This window comes from Bubalus kerabau, chromosome 14 (genome assembly GCF_029407905.1).
Source record: "Bubalus kerabau isolate K-KA32 ecotype Philippines breed swamp buffalo chromosome 14, PCC_UOA_SB_1v2, whole genome shotgun sequence".
Lineage (NCBI taxonomy): Eukaryota > Metazoa > Chordata > Mammalia > Artiodactyla > Bovidae > Bubalus > Bubalus kerabau.
Genome location: NC_073637.1, coordinates 13,531,242 through 13,552,936, shown reverse-complemented (window position 1 = coordinate 13,552,936; position 21,695 = coordinate 13,531,242). Strand labels below are relative to the sequence as shown.

Here is a 21,695-nt window from a genome sequence, read left to right as displayed (position 1 = left end):
ACCTCTTTATGAAGGAAGGAATGTAATTATGGATCGTGGAATCTAGGTTGATTAAAGAGGGTTGAGGACAGGCAGGGGTGATGGGCATTGGTTAAGAGCATGTGCACAATGGAGCCAGACTGCATGGATTCAAATCCTATCTCTATCTGTACTACCTGGGTGAATATATATATATTGTCACATATAATATATAGAATAACAAGGTATGTTACATATTACAGATATATGTCAAGTGCTTAGAACACTGCGTAGGTCATGGTAAGTGCTAGGCAGTGCTACAAGAGTACCTTTCATGCCTTATATTGAATTTAATTTTAAAAATAAAATTTTAATTTACATTTTCATTAAGATATTTATAGAATGTTTACAATGTAAAAAAATATTAAGAGATATTCTGTGGGGGCTGGAGAGATAAATCAGATATGAAGCGGATTGCTGCTGCTGCTGCTGCTAAGTCGCTTCAGTCGTGTCCAACTCTGTGCGACCCCATAGACGGCAGCCCACAAAGCTCCCCCATCCCTGGGATTCTCCAGGCAAGAACACTGGAGTGGGTTGCCATTTCCTTCTCCAGTGCATGAAAGTGAAAAGTGAAAGTGAAGTCGCTCAGTCGTTCCCGACTCTTAGCGACCCCATGGACTGCAGCCCACCAGGTTCCTTCATCCATGGGATTTTCCAGGCAAGAGTACTGGAGTGGGGTGCCATTGCCTTCTCCAATGAAGTGGATTAGAGACTTACAAAGCATCTTTAGGGCATATAAAGCAATATGCTCCATAAAGGGAAGCACAGAGAAGGCTCACTATGGGGGGTGTTCCTGACAGACCTGGTTAGTTTTGGACACAGAGCAAGAAGAAACAAGTGGCTACTATGTGAAGTTCACCAGTAGGTGCTAAGTCTGAGATTTCATGGATTTTTTTCTAACAGTGCCTTTGAAGCAGATCGTGGAATTTCCCAAAGTCTGATTCATAGAGAGAATTTCTAATACTCTGTCTGTCTAAGTTGGGAGATATTTTTGAGGAGGTAGAACTTTTTTTCTTTAATAACTAGTTTTTGTTTCGAAGTAAAAAAAATCAGGAACATGTATGGTGGCAAACATGTCAAGGAGTAAAAATGCCTGTAGAAGGATAATGAATTTTGCATCCAGCACTCAGTCCCTTTCTAGAGCAATCATAGTTAGCAGTTGTTTGTGTCTATCAAAAAATATTCTTTTCAACTGTATTATGTATATTTATACACATTTTTAAAACTTAATTTTTATTTGGAAGATAATTGTTTTACAGGGTTTTGCTGGTTTCTGTCATTAATTCTGTCATTAATTCAGCATGAATTAGCCATAGGCATATTTATGTCCCCTCCCACTTGAACCTCCCTCCCACCTCCCACCCCATCCCATCCCTCTATGACATCCCATTGTCACAGAGCACCAGTTTGAGCTCCCTGCTTCATACAATAAATTCCCATGGCCTATTTTACATATGGTAATGTGTTTCCATATTACTCTCTCAATTTAGCCCACCCTTTCCTTACTCCATTGTGTCCACAAATCTGTTCTCAATGTCTATTTTTCCATTGCTGCCTTGCAAATAGGTTCATCAGTACCATCTTTCTATTCCATACATATGCATTAATATACAATATTTGTTTTTCTCTTTCTGACTTACTCCACTCTGTTAATAGGCTCTAGGTTCATCCGCTTCATTAGAACTGATTCACGTGTGTTCCTTTGACATGTGCTGATTGCCTGCAGGATGAAAGTGAAGTTGTTAAATGATGCATGCACTTTAAAATAAATTGTGTTTTAAGAATATTAGGAAATACTGTCAAGTCGCCCTCCAAGAAGATTATGCTAATTAATGTTCCCAACAATAGTTTGGGAGAGAGAATGTTGTTTAATATAGTCTCACAAGAACCAAAAATATTTTATTATATCTACTCTGTAAAAAAAATAATTTTTGTTTCATTATACCTCTCTGATTTGAGGGAAGTTAACATCTTTAGAAAAATAAATACAAATTAAAAATATATATTGAACATTTGTGCTTTTGTCCATTTTATATAGAGCTAGTGTCTTTCATTAATTGATTTGTAAGAATTTTATTTAAGAAATTTATGCATTTTTACCTATCATATTTGCTACAAGTATTTCCCAAGTTGTTTATATTATACTAATTTTATTTAGTATTCTTGGCAAGTAGAATTTCAAATTTTTATGAAGTTATATTCATCAATGTCTTGTGATTTCTGAATTAAATACTTCGCTTAGAAAAATGTGACTGCTGTTAAGTACAAAAATCTGTATACTAAATTATTGGTAAATTTCTATAAATGATAAATTTGGGATTTTTTAAGTTTTATTGTATACTGTAGTTGATTTACAATGCTGTGTTAGTTTCACATGTACAGCCAAGTGATTCAGTTTTATATATATATATATCCATTCTTTTTCCAATTTTTTCCCCATATGGATTACTACAAAATATTGAATAGTATTCCCTTTGCTATACCATAGGTCCCTGTTGATTATTATTCTATGTATAGTAGTGTGTAAGATATTATATAATATTTATCTTTCTCTGACTTAATTAACTTTTTAGTATAATCACCTCTAAGTCTATCCTTGTTGTGGCAAAGGGCAATATTTCTTTTTGATGGCCAAGTAATATTACATTGCATATATATACCATATCTTCTCTATCCATTCCTCCGTCAGTGGACATTTAGGTTGCTTCCATGTCCTGGCTATTGTAGACGATGCTGCTATGAACACTGGAGTACATGTATGTTTTCAAATTATGGTTTTCTCCAGACATATGCCTAGGAATGGGATTGCTAATTATATAGTAGTTCTATTTTTAGTTTTTTAAGAAACTTCCATACTGTTCTCCATAATGGCTGTAGCAATTTTCAGTCCCACCGACAATGCAGCAGGGTTCCCTTTTCTCCATACCATTCCCAGTTACTTATGGTTGTAGACTTTTTGATGATGACCATCCTGAACTGGCGTGAAATGATATCTCATTGTAATTTTGATTTGCATTTCTCTAATAATTAGCAGTGTTGAACATCTTTTCATGTGCTTTTTAGCCATCTGTATATCTTCTTTGGAGAAATGTCTATTTAGAATTTCTGTCCATTCTTTATTGGGTTTTGTTTGCTTGTTTGTTTTTTTGACATAGAGCTGCATGAGCTGATTTTGGGGACTAATCCCTTGTTGGTTGCTTTGTTTGCAAATATTTTCTTCCATTCTATTGGTTGTCTTTCCATTTTGTTGGTGGTTTCCTTTGATGTGAAAGGCTTTTAAGTTTAATTTGGTCCTATTTGATTATTTTTGTTTTTAGTTTCATTAAGCTACAAGGTACATTCAAAAACACGTTGTGATTTATGTCAGAGAGTGTTCTGTTTTCCTTTAAGAGTTTTATAGTATTCAGCCTTCATTTAGGCTTTTGATCCATTTTGAGTTTGTGTATGATGTTAGAATGTTCTAGTTTCATTCTTCTATTAATACATGTAACTGTCCAATTTTCCCAGAACCACTTATTGAAGAGACTGTCTTATCTCTGTTGTATATTCTTGTCTCCTTTGTCAAGAAGATTAATTGACCATAGGTGTATGGGTTCATTTCTGGACTTTTTATCCTGTTCCATTGATCTGTATTTCTGTTTTTGTGCCTGAACCATACTGCCTTTGATTACTGTAGCTTTGTAGTATAGTCTGAAGTCAAGGGTTCTGATTCCTTTATTTTTCACTTTTCTTTCTCAGGAAAGTGCTAAATTTTGTATGTGATAATTTGTTCTTTTCTCAGTAGATTGTCCCAACATCATTTATTGATTATTCTGCCTTTAACACACTGATTTAAAATGCTGATATTACCATAATCTAAATATCCACATTATTTGAATCTTTGTCAAGACTCTATCTTGTTTCTTTATTTATATACAATGTAAAAGTACCAAGCTCTTACAGAAGCTTTTTAAAATGTAAAAATGTCATTTGTTCCTTTATATTCTACAAAATTTTCTGCCTAATCATTACCTGACTATAGACCTATCATGCCTAGTTTTATAAAAAACAATTCTATTGGTAATTTTATTGGGATCACATGCAATTTATACATTAACACAGGGTAAATTAGAATCCTTACAGTATTATATTATTTTAAATAGAACTGGGCATCAATTCCCATTCAAAATGTATTTTAATCTTTCTTAGATCACTTAAAAAATTTTTTTTTCATTTTTGGTGTCCTTTTTATTAGAGCACTTGAAAGTTTATTCACATAAATCTAGTACATTCCTACTTACCCCTATCTCTGGGTATTTACTTAGTAACTGATTTTTATTTAACATAAGTACATCTTATTTGAACAAAATAAAGCCAACAGTATTTTCAATATCAGTTTTTAAATTTTTCTTACTAAATTATTCCATCATTCACAACAGTTTTCCCAGTTGATTTTGGGTTTTACAAATTTATGCAATTATCTAGGTATTTGTAAATTAAATTTTTACTTCTATGTTAAAATTTTTATAATCTCATATTTATCATTCTCAAATCATTGGAAAGTATTTCCCACAGAATTTTAGGTAATAGGAGTGATAATCAATATCCCTGTCTTATTTCTTTATTTAATGGAAACATTTTTATGTTTAACTATTAATTAGGCACATTGCCAATTAAGTATTATACAAATTTGTTAATCTATAATGATATTGGCATTTTTACCAAGCACTTCATTAGCATCAAACATGTTTTTCTGCCTTGACCTGTAATTAATATGGAAAAGATATTGATATATTAAATTTATTAAAAGAATTACTCCTGAAGAGTATCTCTCAATCTTTAAATAAGCTGCTGAATTTGATTAGCTAGCTCATTTTAGAAGTTTTACATCAATATCCATTAGGCAAATCCATCTGTAGTTTTATTTTATTATTCTGCCTTTACTACATTTTCTACCAAAAATTTCCTATATTTGTTAAAAACCTTTTAGAAACTTTCACTTCCTTTATGCTTTCAAACAATTTAATTGCATTCCTTAGATATTTTTTAGAATTTTGTGGCGGATTCATTTTGATATTTGGCAAAACTAATACAATTATGTAAAGTTTAAAAATAAAATAAAATTTAAAAAAATAAATACATTTATACTAAAAAAAAATTTACTTTTGAAATAAATTGATGCTGATGCTTTTTGAGATGGCTTTTGACAAATTTATTAATCTCTTGTTTCATTACATATATTTTCTAGAACATTATGTTTTATAGTCAAAATTTCAAATTCATTTGCATGAGATTAAGCAAAGTGATCCTCATATTTATCACCTCGATATACCTGGTTGTTTATTCTAATGTCTTATTTTTGTATTTCTGCCTGTTTCTTCGATTCAGTGTTATATGTATTTCAATATATTTTTCATAGCCTTGATCATTTTTCTTAACTTGTTTTGAGTGCTAGCATATGTTTTAAGCAGGTAGTTGTATTGGTAATCATTCCTGTAATCTGTCATTTATCCTACCTTCATTCACCATTTATGATGTCCCAGACACTAAGCACATGCTGTAGAATACAAGAAGGCATCCAAAGTTCCCTTTACTGTCAAAGACTTTGGTTAGTCATGTTCTGGCACACTGCGCTAGAGTGTAAGAGTAGCATCAACCTGGAAATTGATGAGAAAATGTAAAGACTTATGGTCTCTCAACTAGAATGAAGCAGAGCAAGTTCTTAAACGTGGGTCTATAGGACATCAAGGTTAATCCTATGTATTTAGTGATATACCTTCAAGTATATTTTTAGACATACTCCTTAACAACTACTTTCTGAATCTGTAGATATCTGAGGATGTCTTGGTGTTGCTCTAATATATGTGCACATACGTACTCCGTCTACCATAATGGTTTGAAAATAGAGTTGTTGAATCATAAAGTTCATTCTTCATGATTCCATGATTTTCTGGAAAAGTCCTGGTCAGGCTTACTTACATTCCTCTGGAGATGAACTGTTTCTTCCTAACTCACTGATCACAACCTTACATTGAGAATTATTTTCATTATCTTTACCTTTCTAAAATTTCACAGAGTATGTTCAGATGGTTTCCTAGTTTCTTAATTTTTACCTGGAATATAGTATATGGTGTATTTCACCCTCTGTATTCTGTTTTGTTTTTTTTTTTGTTTTTCAGCTCAGGAAATTATATTTTATGTCTTTGGTTTTTTCCCCTGTTTGCTTTTTCTTTCGGTTGTTGTCATGTCTTGCTTTAGAGTTATAAAAGGCAAGGTCACTGAAAGTGCTCCTTTGCTTTATAAAAGTAGGTCCTAGATAAAGCATCATTTCTAGGTCATTGCCAAACTCACAGAAGATAAGCAAAATGATCAAATGTCAGTAAGAGCTGTACACTATAAGGAACAGCTAAAGATTCCATTGTCTAGGGGTAAGTTCTGATACTACCACTCCAAAATACAAAATATTGTAAAGAGAATCGAAAAAGAGGAGAAATGTGGAGAATCCAGTACAAAGATCTGAAATGCATATAACCACAGTCCCAGTCTAACCAGACATACAGCTTAATAAGCTGATTGTAGTTGAGGCTTAAAAGGATCAAAACCATGTATTTGCTTATGAATCTGCCATTCAGGCAGGGACCAGGAAGGATGGCTTGTGTGCACTGTTCAGCATCAGGCAGAGCAGCTCATCAGGGAGCTACAGATCCCATTTTCAGGATGATGAGCTGGGTTTGATTGCTACTGGGAGTTCAGCTGTGCCTACGATCCATAATCCTAGGTTTTTCTCTATGTGATACTTCCTACAGTCAGCTTGAAACTCCCAATTAATTGGGATTTTTTTTTTACAATAAAGTGGCTGTGTTCCAAAAGAATACATCATATGGCATTAATCACACAGCAACAACTCCACAATATTCTGTTGGTCTTAGCCTACATCATCCAGTACAACAGCCAGCGAACATATATGTCTATTTAACTGTAAAACTAAAGTTCAGTTCTACAATTATACTAGCTACCTTACAAGTATCCACTATGGCTAGTGGATATTGTATCAGTTCAGTTCAGTTCAGTCACTCAGTCGTGTCCGAATCTTTGCAACCCCATGAATCGCAGCACGCCAGGCCTCCCTGTCCATCACCAACTCCCGGAGTTCACTCAGACTCACATCCATCGAGTCGGTGATGCCATCCAGCCATCTCATCCTCTGTCGTCCCCTTCTCCTCCTGCCCCCAATCCCTCCCAGCATCAGAGTCTTTTCCAATGAGTCAACTCTTCGCATGAGGTAGCCAAAGTACTAGAGTTTCAGCTTTAGCATCAGTCCTTCCAATGAATACCCAGGACTGATCTCCTTTAGAATGGACTTGCTGGATCTCCTTGCAGTCCAAGGGACTCTCAAGAGTCATCTCCAACACCACAATTCAAAAGCATCAGTTCTTCAGCGCTCAGCTTTCTTCACAGTCCAACTCTCACATCCATATATGACCACTGGAAAAACCATAGCCTTGACTAGACAGACCTTTGTTAGCAAAGTAATGTCTCTGCTTTTTAATATGCTGTCTAGGTTGGTCATAACTTTCCTTCCAAAGAGTAAGCGTCTTCTAATTTCATGGCTGCAATCACCATCTGCAGTGACTTTACAGCCCCCCAAAAATAAAGTCTGAACACTGTTTCCACTGTTTCCCCATCTATTTGCCATGAAGTGATGGGATATTGTATAGGCAGCACATTTCAATAATTGCAGACTGTTCTGTTGAACAAGACCTTGATAAGGAAGCCACAGGGGCCCATTCAGGTTCAAGCAGAAGGAGCTAGAATACACCACTTGCTGGAGGAAGCATCAAGGTTGTAATATAAGAAGTGTGTGGGATGGGACATATTGTTGTATCTGTCCTTGTGAAATACAATTTGCTACATCAGTTGGGCTTCCCTGGTAGCTCAGCTGGTAAAAGAATTCACTTGCAATGCAGAAGACCCCAGTTCAATTCCTGGGTCAGGAAGATCCCCTGGAGAAGGGATAGGCTACCCACTCCAGTATTCTTGGGCTTCCTTGGTGGCTCAGCTGGTAAAGAATACATCTGCAATGCAGGTAGGCCTGGGTTCGATCTCTGGATTCATAAGATCCCCTGGAGAAGGGAATAGCAACCCACTCCAGTATTCTGGCCTGGAGAATTCTATGGACTGTATAGTCCATGGGGTCACAAAGAGTTGGACACGACTGAGTGATTTTCACTTCACATCAATTAATTCATACTATAAAAAATGATGTAGAGAAAAACTATCAACTGGTATGTGTACTATAGCTTAATATATGCATATCCTATAACCCAGCAATTCTACTACTAGGTATATCCAAAATAGAAATGTTGCATGTGCAACAAAAGAACAAGAATATTTTTTAGAACAGACCCAAGGTGGAAGCCATCCAAATGTCCATCAGTAGATAAATGTTCAAGTAATGACTTAAATCTTAGATCTGACTGTGTTTTCTGTGAAAGTTGGAAAACCTCTCCAAAGTGTACTTTTATTAACTATAAAATAGAGGTGATTCTATCCAGAATTGCTGTGAAAATTAACTAAGATCACATATGCAAAAGCATCTAGAATATGGTTAGCACTTGATAAAGTGTTAGCACTTTTTGGAACACCAGTGACTACCACAGTTACTTAGTATGCACAGGGTCTTTATAAACATGTGTGGAATGAATGAATTTATGTAATAATCTGATTTACACATCTGAAGTCTGCCTCTCTACAGCTCATAGACGTGGATTCTCAAAATTAGAAAGGACACCCCTCTTTGAAGACAATAACTAGCATATCATGAGTATTCAATATTTGTGTATAAGTGGATAGATTTATGCAGAAGTCTAACACAACTCACTTATTGAGATTCTATCCTCTGTTTAAAAATCCCACCCCCTCCCCACAAGAACTCTTCTTAATTATTGAACCCATACTTGGCAAGATAATAATGGAATCTCAGAAAAGTAAAAGAGGAAGAATGGTTATGGATCTAAGAGCGTACAGTGACCCACCTCTGGTCTGGGAACTGCAGCTGGAAGTCTCTTGAGAAAATGACACCCACGTGGAATTCTAGTGCTTCAGGCTTCAGCAGGGTTTCAGCAAGGGAGGGAGACCACAAGTATGACCTTCCTGTTGGTATTTGGGAACCTCCACTTCAGGTCCAAACCAGAAACAGGAAGCTCAGTGCTTGCTAAGCAAGAAAAGGGACTCGACTAGAACACATTCCAGCTTGAGGCTGGCGTTGGAATAGTTCTTCCTTTGTCTAGGATATTTCTTTCATTCCTGCTAATGGTCCCAACCTGCTGAAAAGGAAACATTCCTTTCAACAGTATGTAGCAAAAATGTCTCAAGCACTTCCTAGGTATGTCTGTCTAATTGTAAGATCTGTTCTCATTTTATATAAGCATTGTTTTACATTTGGTCTCAGAGAGATAGGTAAAACACTGAAGATGGAGGGTAAGACAAACACAAGTTAAAAAGATACCGTTCAAAGTCAAAAGGTTTTGGTGACTTGCAATACAGAAAACATGGTCTTGAATTTTTTTTTTTTAGTATCTTTCCCATTTCAGTTAAAGTCACAACAGAACTGTACGTGAAGGACAGGGATGAATATTCCAGGCAAAAACGTATGAGCCAAGACATAAGGGGTGAACAAATGAGATATTTTGTAGGAAAGGTAAATTGTACCTTCCTTTGGGGTCCAAGGACATATTGAAGGGATAGGAACAAGGTTAAAAAACAAAAATGTATTAAACACCTACTATGGCCTAAAACATATGCTAAGCTCCTCACTCATGTTACTCATGTTCCTTAGTTAGGGGATTTAAGCTAATTGTAAAAGATCAAACAGAAGCCATGAAGCTGCAATTCGTATTTTTTGTGAGCTTTTTTTTTTTTTTTTTTTTACAAGGACTGTGCATTTTGGAGCATGAAAGATAAAGCATTTAGGACAGTACAGGGTAGACAAGGGGATATCTTAAGTGCAAAGCTAGGCAGCTAATTTAAGTGTTACAGGAAGTTTGAAGCATGACTTCAATATGATGGAGTCTGACTGTGCTAACTGTTGTCAGTGGGGTGGGCAGGCTGGGGAGTGAGTTACACACAGGGCCTCAGATCCTGGGAAAGCTGGTTCATTCATTTGCAAAATGCCCAGCCAGTGTATGTGGACTGGCTCTGGTTTTCATTATGAGCAGCAGAAAATTGGGGTGGAGGCCTGGACGGGGTCACCACTGGAATCAGAACCAGAACTGGAATGAACTCTCAGGGCACTTGGATGCTAATTACGCGCATGTCACCTCTTGCTACTCCACCTAGGTTCCTAACCTCCTAACCTCAGTCTTTCTTTCCTGTGTGAGCTTTGAAATTTTGAAAGCAGATTAATTTATTGTTTTCATCTGGAAGAATTTTCCTATTTGGATACAGATATTTTTAAAAATCCTCCTAGCTTTTCTGTGTTTCATATAATGTGCACACCATGCATACTTATCTAGAAGCCGAAAGAAGGCAAATATTTACCATCTTCTCACCCTGGATCGCTATAGCACTTCATCCTCCTTTCAAGGTCCTTTAGTGCAGACTGATTCTAATGAATACGATACCCTCAAGAGGCAGAAACTGTCCCTTCTACTTCAGAGCCCAGAAAATAGCACATCTATCTTAGGTTGCTTCTAACTTCCAGTATTATGAATATTGAGTTCTACATGTTTGTCCCTATATCTGCTTGTATATTTGTGACTTTCTATTTCCCTAGAAGTTGAAATTCCATTATCGAATATCTTAAATCTTTAAAATATTAATCCAAAGTATTCTCAAAGTTTCCATTTTTACCCCCCATCAACAAATTAACACATTATTGACCAGGGGATTTTTACAGAAACTAACATCTGTGGCTGGCGATTTGTTATGTAAGTGAATATTGAAACACTCTAGTCACTAAGGTTTGGGTAGAAGCCTGGTGGGCTATAATCCATGGGGTCGCAAAGAGTTGGACATGACTTGGTGACTAAACAACAAAAGACATATTAATACGTCTCTGGTCAATACGTTGTTTAAATACTTTCAGATGCTCTTAAAAAGCAAGTTAAAAAGGCATTGCTTTGAAATTTGACTGAGGAAGTTTCAACGGTTCACAAGGTGAATGGCTTGCTGTGCCAGGATCTTTCCTGTCATCCCCTGACTCCACCCACTGCTCTGGATGGAGCACTGGGGATTACATCTTCCAGGTGTTCTTGTCAGCTGGCTTCCAGGCAGATGTGGCCACTGGGTGACGCTGGTGGAAAAGTGCAAAGTCAGCAGGGGAGAGAAAGCAGGGGATTTCTCCCCTCTTGCTATATGCTTCTGGCAGTGTTTCTGATGGTAGCTGCATCTCTTCTGAAGTTGGTTCCAAATCCTTTCCAGACAGACCCTCCCTCGTTGGTTCGGGCTCCCACACGGCAGCCCCATCACAGTTTAGCACCTCCTGTCTCATCTTCTGCTCTCTGGTACACTAACGTCTCCCCGTCTTCCCTCAACCCCTCTGTTGCCAGTGGCCTTCTGCTGCTGTTACTCTCTGGCTGTCTCACCGTCTCCAGTTTGTCTTAACAAATTCTACCTGTGCGTTAAGTTGCCTCTGTGAATCTCCGTAGTGTGGACGCTGTTTTCCCAATGTCCCCCTGGCTAATACACTTAACTGAAATATGCTTGTCTACAAGTGGTGATATGAGAAGCAGGATCTAGACCTGCTAACAGACGTCTGGTGCTCCTGCTGAATCATGAAAGAAGTCTTAGTATTTAAAAGAGGGCTTTAAGTGACCAGTGTAGACAACTGCTGTGGCAGGACAGAGAGGGAAGCTATGGCCTGAACTGGTCATAGATGGCTGTGTGGAAAAGGTGTCAGGTAGACAATGTCTCAAGGGTGTGCCTAAAAGCAGACCATTCTTGGGCAGTTAAAAATACCATCATAACTACTGCTGGATATCCCCAATCAAATTCTGACCTACATCCTCTTTTTTACTGCCCCTAGGAAAACATTTTTTTAATGTGAGAAAAATTTTGAAAGATTTTAAATTTGAAATTGCAAAGTACATATTAGAAGATTAAAGAAAAATATCAGAAATACTCTAATCCTACTTTACTCTTAACCTTACTTTACTGTTAGTGATGCTTTGATTTCTTCAGGTATCGAAGAGATAGCATAAAGCGAAGAAGCACTAAAGAGCCTCTTGATGAAAGTGAAAGAGGAGAGTGAAAAAGTTGGCTTAAAGCTCAACATTCAGTAAACTAACATCATGGCATACAGTCCCATAAATTCATTGCATATAGATGGGGAAACAATGGAAACAGTGAGAGACTTTATTTTCTTGGGCTCCAAAATCACTGCAGGTGGTGACTGCAGCCATGAAATTAAAAGATGCTTGCTCCTTGGAAGAAAAGTTATGACCAACCTAGACAGCATATTAAAAAGCAGAAACATTACTTTGCCAACTAAGGTCCGTCTAGTCAAAGCTCTGGCTTTTCCAGTACTCATGTATGGATGTGAGAGTTGGACCATAAAGCAAGCTGAGCGCTGAAGAATTGATGCTTCTGAAGTGTGGTGTTGGAGAAGAGTCTTGAGAGTCCCTTGGATCGCAAGGAGATCCAACCAGTCCATCCTAAAGGAAATCAGTCCTGAATATTCATTGGAAAGACTGATGCTGAAGCTAAAACTCCAATCTTTTGGCTACCTGATGCAAAGAGCTGACTCATTTGAAAAGACCCTGATGCTGGGAAAGATTGAAGGAGGGAGGATAAGGGGACGACAGAGGATGAGGTGGTTGGATGGCATTACCGACTCAATGAACATGAGTTTGAGCAAGCTCTGGGAGTTGGTGATGGACAGGGAAGCCTGGCATGCTACAGTCCATGGGGTTGCAATGAATTGGACACAACTGTGCAACTGAATGGAGAAGGCAATGGTACCCCACTCCAGTACTCTTGCCTGGAAAATCCCACGGACGGAGGAACCTAGAAGGCTGCAGTCCATGGGATCGCTAAGAGTCGGACACGACTGAGTGACTTCCCTTTCACTTTCACGCATTGGAGAAGGAAATGGCAACCCACTCCAGTGTTCTTGCCTGGAGAATCCCAGGGATGGGGGAGCCTGGTGGGCTGCCATCTATGGGGTTGCACAGAGTCGGACACGACTGAAGCGACTTAGCAGCAGCAGCAGTGCAACTGAACAGAACTGAAGGAGAAAACATGATCTTTTACTAGACGTTTTTATAATCTCTAAACTTTATAATCTATTCTCGGGTATGAATAAAAGAAATGAAAAATCACAGAATATCTACTACATAAGACTTAGAACTTTCTGAATCAGTGATTAATAATGATTTTATTTAAAAACCACTACTTGATTAGGTCTGCTTAGGTATTCATTTCACAAAGCCCCCTGATAGCTCAGTTGGTAAAGAATCAGCCTGCAATGCAGGAGACCCCGATTCGATTCCTGGGTCCAGAAGATCCTCTGGAGAAGAGATAGGCTACCCACTCCAGTATTTTTGGGCTTCTCTGGTGGCTCAGCTGGTAAAGAATCCACCTGCAATAAGGAAAACCTGGGCTCAATCCCTGGGTTGGGAAGATCCCCTGGAGAAGGGAATGGCTACCCACTCCAGTATTCTGGCCTGGAGAATTCCATGGACTGTATAGTTCAAGGAGTCTCAAAGAGTTAGACACGACTAAGCGACTTTCACTTCATTTCCCTTTCCTGACTGGAGTATTTCGGTTGTCTCATATCAACCTTTTAATTTATTGTCACCAATTTCTATTCCAAGGATCTTGTTAGGAATTTTTTGTTTGTTTGTTTTTTAGCAGTGACTTCCACTTCATGTAAAATGAACATTCTATAATAGAACTTCAGTGACCTCTACAAGGTTCATGTCTACAAAAGAAAGTATAAATATGGCTTTTTGTGTATCTTCCTCCTTGATCTACATTTAGACTGTAATTGATTGATTCTAGCTTTCAAATGTTTCATTTACTCTTTCAGAGCAGTAAAAAGTGAGTAACCTAAAAATCTAGTTGACTGAAATGATCAATTTTACCACACTTCACTACACTTGTTCAGAAAGCTGCTCTGAGTGGCAATTTGAAAGAGCTGTCCTTTGAAATTGGCATTCTCTAAGTATTCTAAATTACAGTTGGGCCATAAATACTACTGGTTAAAACTAAAGCAGCTGAGAAATTATATAGGTGAAAAATTACAAGGATACAATCTTTCCACTCGGGCATGTAAAGATTTAATCTCCCAGAGTAAAAACCCAGAACACAGTGATGGGGTCAAGATAACAGTGGGAAGATGCCTCAGGACAGAGTTCCCATGGTGTTTTCAGGGGACCAGGTCTGTGGCTAACAGGGGCAGGTGCTACGCAAGAGGAGCCCAGAAGCCCTTTCACCACATCGGGCCAGCTGGGAGCTTATCTGTGGCATCTTGCTTTCAAGGAACGGTTTCCCATTGTCTGCTTAAGAGAACAGAGATAAACCACCAACATGGGAACCTCACTGCATATTGACAGGAGAAAAAAGAAAGAGAAAGGCTAAGGGGTTTAGTTATATAAAAGAGGGATCTATTCTATTAATATATCTGTCGTAGAAGATACTAAAATATCAATTGTCCGATTAACTAAATAAGCAGTGTTCTTCTTCCTAGTTGGTCTCCGGAATCTCTCTTGATCCTAATTCCCATATGGATGCCCATGACCACTGCCCTTCTTTAAGTCCTATTCAAACCACACCAGAGGCTTGCTTCTCAGCAGATGATGTCTCCAAACCACAGTTGCTTCCTTCTAATGCAGTCTTATTATTGCAATCAGAGTGGTCCCTTTGGAAAAGTAACTTGTCCATTGTCCTCCTACCCATAAAACTCTCTTACGGCCACACACTGCCCTCAAGGTCCAGCCTGAGATCCAAAACCTATTATTTAAATCTTCCATGAAATAGCTCTGCTGACATCACTGGCCTAAGCTTTTAACTCTCTGCCCCATATACCTTATACCATAGTCACAGAATACACATGGACAGCTCTTTCTTTGCCTGTGTCCACATCTGCTTTGGAGAAGTTTAATGAAAGCCTTTAAGAGGAGATAATAGTCATCACATGCATGGCAGTCCCAGGATCTACAGGCACAGATCCTAAAAGAGACATGCAGAAGCTATGTTATCTTTTGTGATCCAGGTTGTACATCTCATAGCATCACTTATGTAGCATTCTATTAGTTGTATTCACAGAGGTCTGTCCAGTTTCAAGGGGAGGGAACACCAATACTACTTCTTGATAGGGGTTAAGGGAGGCAGCATGATTCTGGAAGAGCATCAGAGACTAGTAGCATTATTGAAGCCATTTCTGTAAAACACAATTTGCTACAGAGAAGGAGTACAGATTACTCTTTTAAGAAGCTAGTCTAAGAAAAGGATAGAAAGATAAGAGAACAAAGCAGGATCAAAGTAAATGTTTCTTTGACCTGGACATATAAATGCACCATTGGCAACAGGAGCAGTTTGGAAACAAATAGTCTGCTTAAGAGATTGAATATTTTTTAAAAGTTTGCACTTTTAATCACCTTGCTGAACAGTAAGGGTCCCCAAACTATAACTTGTAGATCAAGTACAGACGACTGTCTGTTTTTGTAAGCCTGCAAGCTAAAAATATATTTGTTTTAAATTATCACTGGAGTGTGTTTGATTTACAATGTAAGTTTCAGGTGTACAGCAAAGTGAATCATTATACATATATAGTGATATATGTGTATGTGTATGTGTGTATATATATACATACACACACTTTCTTAGATTCTTTTCCCATATAGGCTATTACAATATATGGAGTAGAATCTGTGCTATACAGTAGTTCCTTGTTGGTTATTCCGTATGTTAAATAAATGTGGTGAGAGTGGACATTCTTGTCTTGTTCCTGATCTTAGGGGAAATGATTTCAGATTTTCACTGTAGAGTCTGATGTTAGCTATAGGTTTGTCATATATGGCCTTTATTATATTTATATTATATTATTATATTTATAAGTAAGTTTCCTCTGAGATTCCCTAGTGGCTCAGAAAATAAAGCATCTGCCTGCAATGCAGGTAGACCTGGGAAAAGTTCTATCATGAATCAGTGTTAAATTTTGTCAAAAGTTTTTTCTGCATCTATTGAGATGATAATATGTTTTTTTTTTCTTTAGTTTGTTAATGTGGTGTATCACACTGACTTGAAGATATTGAAGAATCCTGTATCCCTGGGATAAATACTGCTTAATTATGGTGTGTAATTCATTTAATATATTGTTGGATTTGGTTTGCTAGCACTGTATTTTTGCCTCTGTTCATAAGTGATATTGATCTGTAATTTTCATTTTTTATGGTCTCCTTGTCTGGTTTTGATATCAAAGTGATAAGTGGCCTCATAGAATAAGCATAGAAGTGTTCCTTCCTCTTCAATTGTTGGAAGAGTTTTAGGATGGGTGTTATCTTTTTCTAAGTGTTTGTTAAAATTCACCTATGAAGACATCTGGTCTTGGACTTTTGCTTGTTAGAAGATTTAAATCACTTTCAATTTTAGTACTTGTGATGGGCCTGTTCATATTTTCTATTCTCTATTTTTCTTCAGTCTTGAAGGTTGTCCCTTTCTAAGAATTTATCCATTTCTTCTAGGTTGCCCATTTTGTTGGCATATAATTGTTCATAGTAGTCTCTTATGATCTTTTGTATTTCTATGTAATTTTTCCTCTTTCATTTTTAATTTTATTGATTTGAGCCCTCTCCCTTTTCATCTTGATGATTCTAGCTAAAGGTTTATCACCTCCTCAAAAGAGTTTTCCACTCCAGTTTCTTCTCCAGAGTATGTGCAAGGTAAGCTTGTAAAAGATAAATCCGACCATCCTTCAGTGACTTTATAGTGTTTACCAGAAATGATCAAAATATCTTGAGTATGGACACACTGACCTTTTAGATGTTGCTTGAAAGTCCCCTTTCCAACCTTAAGTCCTTCTCTCCTTCCCCAAGGATTGTCCCAGGAAATGCTCCATTCCTGACACAAAACAGGGCCCCTTCTTAGTCTTCTCTTTGTCTAGGATGCCCCATATTTTTACATGAAACTCTGCCTCCTCTACTTCAAGATTCAGCTCAAATATGAACTTCTGGGAAACCTTCCCCAAGGCTCCCCAAGGAGAGTTTACGGTTCTGTCCCCTCTGTTTCCTGTCTCTATGGTTCTGCTTGGCCGTGTGACTCTCCTGGTGTGTGTTCTGTGTCTCTAACTCTCTTGTTCTCTCATGGGAACATAATGCATGATGTTATAGTCTTCCTGTATCCAATCTACCTTTGCCCTTCTGCTCAATTACACTGTGTCATGTTTCAGACCAGCAGCAATTTATTATTCTTTCTGAATCCTCAATCCTGAATATATCTCCTAGAACACAATTATTGCTGGAAAGAAAAAGGAGAAGGAGAGGAAGGGGGTAAAGAAGAGAATAAATACAGGAAGGAAAGCAGTGTCTGTAGAAGTGAGTGAAATTGAGTCAGCAATGACCATGGAAATGCTTTTTAATGGCCACAGCACCTGTGCTGAATGGTCAACACCACTCAGCCAGGGAAATTGATCCTAGAAATGATGATGCCCCAAGAGGCCACTACAGTGGGTTGAATTGGTGGAGAAGATTTGTCATCTAAAGTCCAATTTCCTGGTTTCCTTCTTAATAGCTGTACAGCTTTGGGAAAAGTGGGTATCTGCTGAGTGCTTCCACTTCCTCATCTGCCATCTGGGATAATACTATATTTACCTTGATTTTTAAATTTTAAAATATCACCTTAAAAATAGATAAATGTGAGAAATATTTGTTTAGATCACAGCCCAGTACATTGAAAATAAAGCTAGACTACATAAAAACTACAAGCAATGCTAAGATAATCAGACTGAATCATAACTCAGAAGTGTTTTTGCAATTGAGAAAACAGGCCCAGGAAGTGGGAGGAGAATAAGCCCTTCTTAATAAAAATCCAGAAGCAGTGGATTTTGGTGACTTCCCAGAAGTCACCACAGCTAAAGGGGCAATAAGGACAGATAGGAAAGGACTATGGAGAAGAGGACAGGGTTAGTAACTAATAATTGTTACAAAGCAGAAAGCATATGCCAAGAGCTAGTTCATCTGTTCCTCCTAGCATCCACCAGAGAAGGTGACATTATTCCAGCTTTGTAGAAGTGGAAATTGAGGAAGTGGCCGTTTAGTAGAGACAGAGAGGAGAACATATTCACTAGTGCTGCCTTAAAGCCCTTATTAGACAGACTAGCCTGTGAAAACACAAACCCCATACCTGCTGTAGAGGGCCAAACACTGGTGGGGAAAAAAATGACCAACGATGCTATGAGTAATGAGAATACAGCCTCTGAGTTAAGAGAAACATTATTCTAAGTCATTGTTGTAATAATCAAAAGGGAGAGTGAATTGTAAAATACACGTTGTTTCAAAAAAAGAACATAAATTGATAGTTGGGCTAGTTGCATAGTCCTGGTTTATATGTTAAAATGTACTAGCTTTGAATAGCTTCTTTGAAATGCTCAAGGGAGACAACAAAGTATAAACTGCTTTGAGAAGATTTTCTTTTCTATTTTTTTCTTTTGTGTCTCTCAAAACTTTTTAGAAGTACCTTAAGGAAAACTCACCAGTTTGGCTTAGAAACCATTTTTTTTTAAAGCTCGTTAGGCATATACTTTCTGAATATTATTCAGAATTACTCTTGTTTCCATCAGTTACAAGCCCTTAAAGCATCAGGGTTATCACTCTCCTTCTAAAAGATAGTTACTGGTTTCTCAATCCTCTTAGGAAAGTGTCCTCAAACCTATGCATGTAGAGAATTGCCAGAATACAGCTTTAGGGGGATTTGTAAGTTATACCAGAATAATGTGTATCAGGGGTCTAATGCCTGACGCTCTGAGGTGAAGCTGATGTAATAACAATAATAGAAATAGAGTGCATCATCAGTGCGATGTGCGTGAATCATCCCCAAATCATCTCCCAGCCCCCGGGGTCCATGGAAAAAATTATCCTCCACAGAACCGGTCCTGGTGCCAAAAAGGTTGGGGACCGCTGATGTATATGGAGTTATCTTTGAGACTAAGATCAAATTATGTTTACTCCATTACTGAATTCCCAAGAGTGTATGTGCAAAGTCATTTCAGCAGTTCTGGGTCCTGACTTCCAGTAATACTTTAAAAGTATAAGGTTTTTTTTTTTAAGTTTTTGTTTTTTTTCTGGAGACTTCAGTTAATGACAGTTTCACATATACCCGTCTATTCCCTGGTGGCTCAGATGGTAAAGAATCTGCCTGCACTGCAGGAGACCTGGGTTTGATCCCTGGGTGGGGAAGATCCCCTGGAGAAGGGAATGGCTGCCCACTCCAGTATTCTTGTCTGGAGAATTCCATGGACAGAGGAGCCTGGCAGACTACAGTCCACAGGGTCACAAAGTTGGACATGACTGAGTGACTAACGCTCTCTCTCTCTCTCACACACACACACACATACAAGATGTTAAGAGCTAAGGCTACATAGGACAAATTCAGCAGCTGTCCACAAGTAAGGAAGTTACAAGGGATACCGAGATTTGAATGATTAGAATGGTTTCACACGTGATGTTTCTTCAGGTTCTTGGGAGGTCTTGATTGACATGAATCGTGGCAGAGTATCCATATCATACCCTCAGTGGTATTGACAACTCTAGGCACAATGGCTCGAAATAAACAAGAAAAACCTTGTTGCACCTCGTGCCCTAGTGGTCACTCCTAGGGCCACTGGTGCTACGGTTAGGGTCTTGAGGGCTAGAATTGGTAGCAAGTGTTTTTCTGGAAAGATGAAGATGAGGCACTTAGAGAAAGCAGACAGTGACTAAAGGGAACCGAACTTAATTATATGCAAGGAGGCTGTGGGTTATAATGTTTTGAGAAATCTTTGTAGAATATACTGTGTGCACCTGGGTTTAATGGGCTAAACGGCTCAAATCCAGAATGTGTCTATTTTTTCCTCCAGTTTTGGTTTCTTCTTTATGTCTTTGAGTCAGTCGAAAACAGCCAAAGTAATCTCTACATTTTTTTTCAAATACTCTTTTTTCTGTTTTGTCACTATGATAATCTTCCTATAATATGTAATTATGATAAAGAAATTTATAGCTAGAAGCTATTGACACAAAGAATTGAGTTTTTCAACCTGTGGGACCACATACCTTAGAAGGCCACAATAAATACAATAAGAAAAATATAACACATATATATCAGAGTGTGGAATCCAGATATTTGGGAACTAGCCAAATTGTGATAAATATTGTAGCCTATTTTAATCAGTAGTATAAAAAAAGAGTTGTTTGAGGAGATGTAATAAACTTGCATAAGCTACAAAATATGTAAATATATATGTAATTATGAAGAAGTAACAGTTGAATATTTATCCTATGGATATATGTTAAAACATTTATTTGCAAATAGAAGCTTTCTACAAAGAGTTAGTAGGATTTATATGAAAAACAATGGTATTTATAATGAAGGTGAAAGTGAAAGAAGCTCAGTCGTGTCCGACTCTTTTCGACCCCATGGACTGTAGTCCATGGAATTCTCCAGGCCAGAATACTTTCCCTTCTCCAGGGGATCTTCCCAACCCACAGATGGTACCCAGGTCTCCTGCATTGCAAGTTGATTCTTTACCAGCTAAGCCACAAGGGAAGCCTTGGGCTTCAAATCCTAGGTCTGCCACCTACAAGGTGTTTGGTTTGGTGTCAGGTAAGCCATCATGGAGAAGGCAATGGCACCCCACTCCAGTACTCTTGCCTGGAAAATCCCATGGATGGAGGAGCCTGGTGGGCTGCAGTCCATCGGGTCACGAAGAGTCCAACAGGACTGAGCGACTTCAGTTTCACTTTTCACTTTCATGCATTGGAGAAGGAAATGGCAACCTACTTCAGTGTTCTTGCCTGGAGAATCCCAGGGACGGTGGAGCCTGGTGGGCTGCCATCTATGGGGTCACACAGAGTCAGACACAACTGAAGCAACTTAGCAGCAGCAGCAAGCCATCATAACCTCTTAGCCTATTGATTCCCTTTTAGAAGGGTGAAGATTTAAACTGAATATGCACAAACATAATGTGTTTAGAATAATCCTGAAACCCAGTGGGCATTCAATTGAAATTAGCTTTTTTACATTCAAATTCTCTCTACCTGGCTTTTCATGGATGTTAAGTATCAATAACAAGTCAATAAAAAGAAAATATACTCACTGGTTGGTTCAGTTGAATGTGGTCCTGAAGTTCTAAGAAACCATGAAGGTTAAACATTGTAATCTTCAGTTAACATACAAGGATGTTGTCTATTGATGAAGAGAAAGCCACTGTTTTTATAAATGGGGCAGTAGGGAGAACTTATTAATAGAGAGGTTTTCTATAATCTCTGTGCAGTTCTAGAGTTTGAGGAACTAAAACAGAGAACAAATTGGATTTATATTGATTTCCCTCCAAATTCACTCAGATCAAAGAGAAAAGCAATGATTTTCTTGAGCAACTCTTATAGCTGGACACAGTCTTCAGACCCAAGAGGCTTAAACTCTCATGAGAGAGACTAATACATAATGCCTAAGATGCACAGCTATTGAGAAATCATACACAGAAGTGGAGAAAGTTGGCTCAAGGA

General features: G+C 37.9%; 1 long non-coding RNA gene across 1 annotated transcript; it reads right to left on the bottom strand.

Annotated features, from left to right (window-relative positions):
• Positions 1-1,384: 1,384 nt before the first annotated feature.
• LOC129626593 (uncharacterized) lies at positions 1,385-21,358 on the bottom strand. Its single transcript, XR_008702056.1, has 3 exons — positions 21,287-21,358; positions 9,033-9,320; positions 1,385-1,738 (listed from the first exon to the last, which is right to left on the bottom strand). It is a non-coding gene; the product is annotated as an uncharacterized LOC129626593 (long non-coding RNA).
• Between the last annotated feature and the right edge of the window lie 337 nt (positions 21,359-21,695).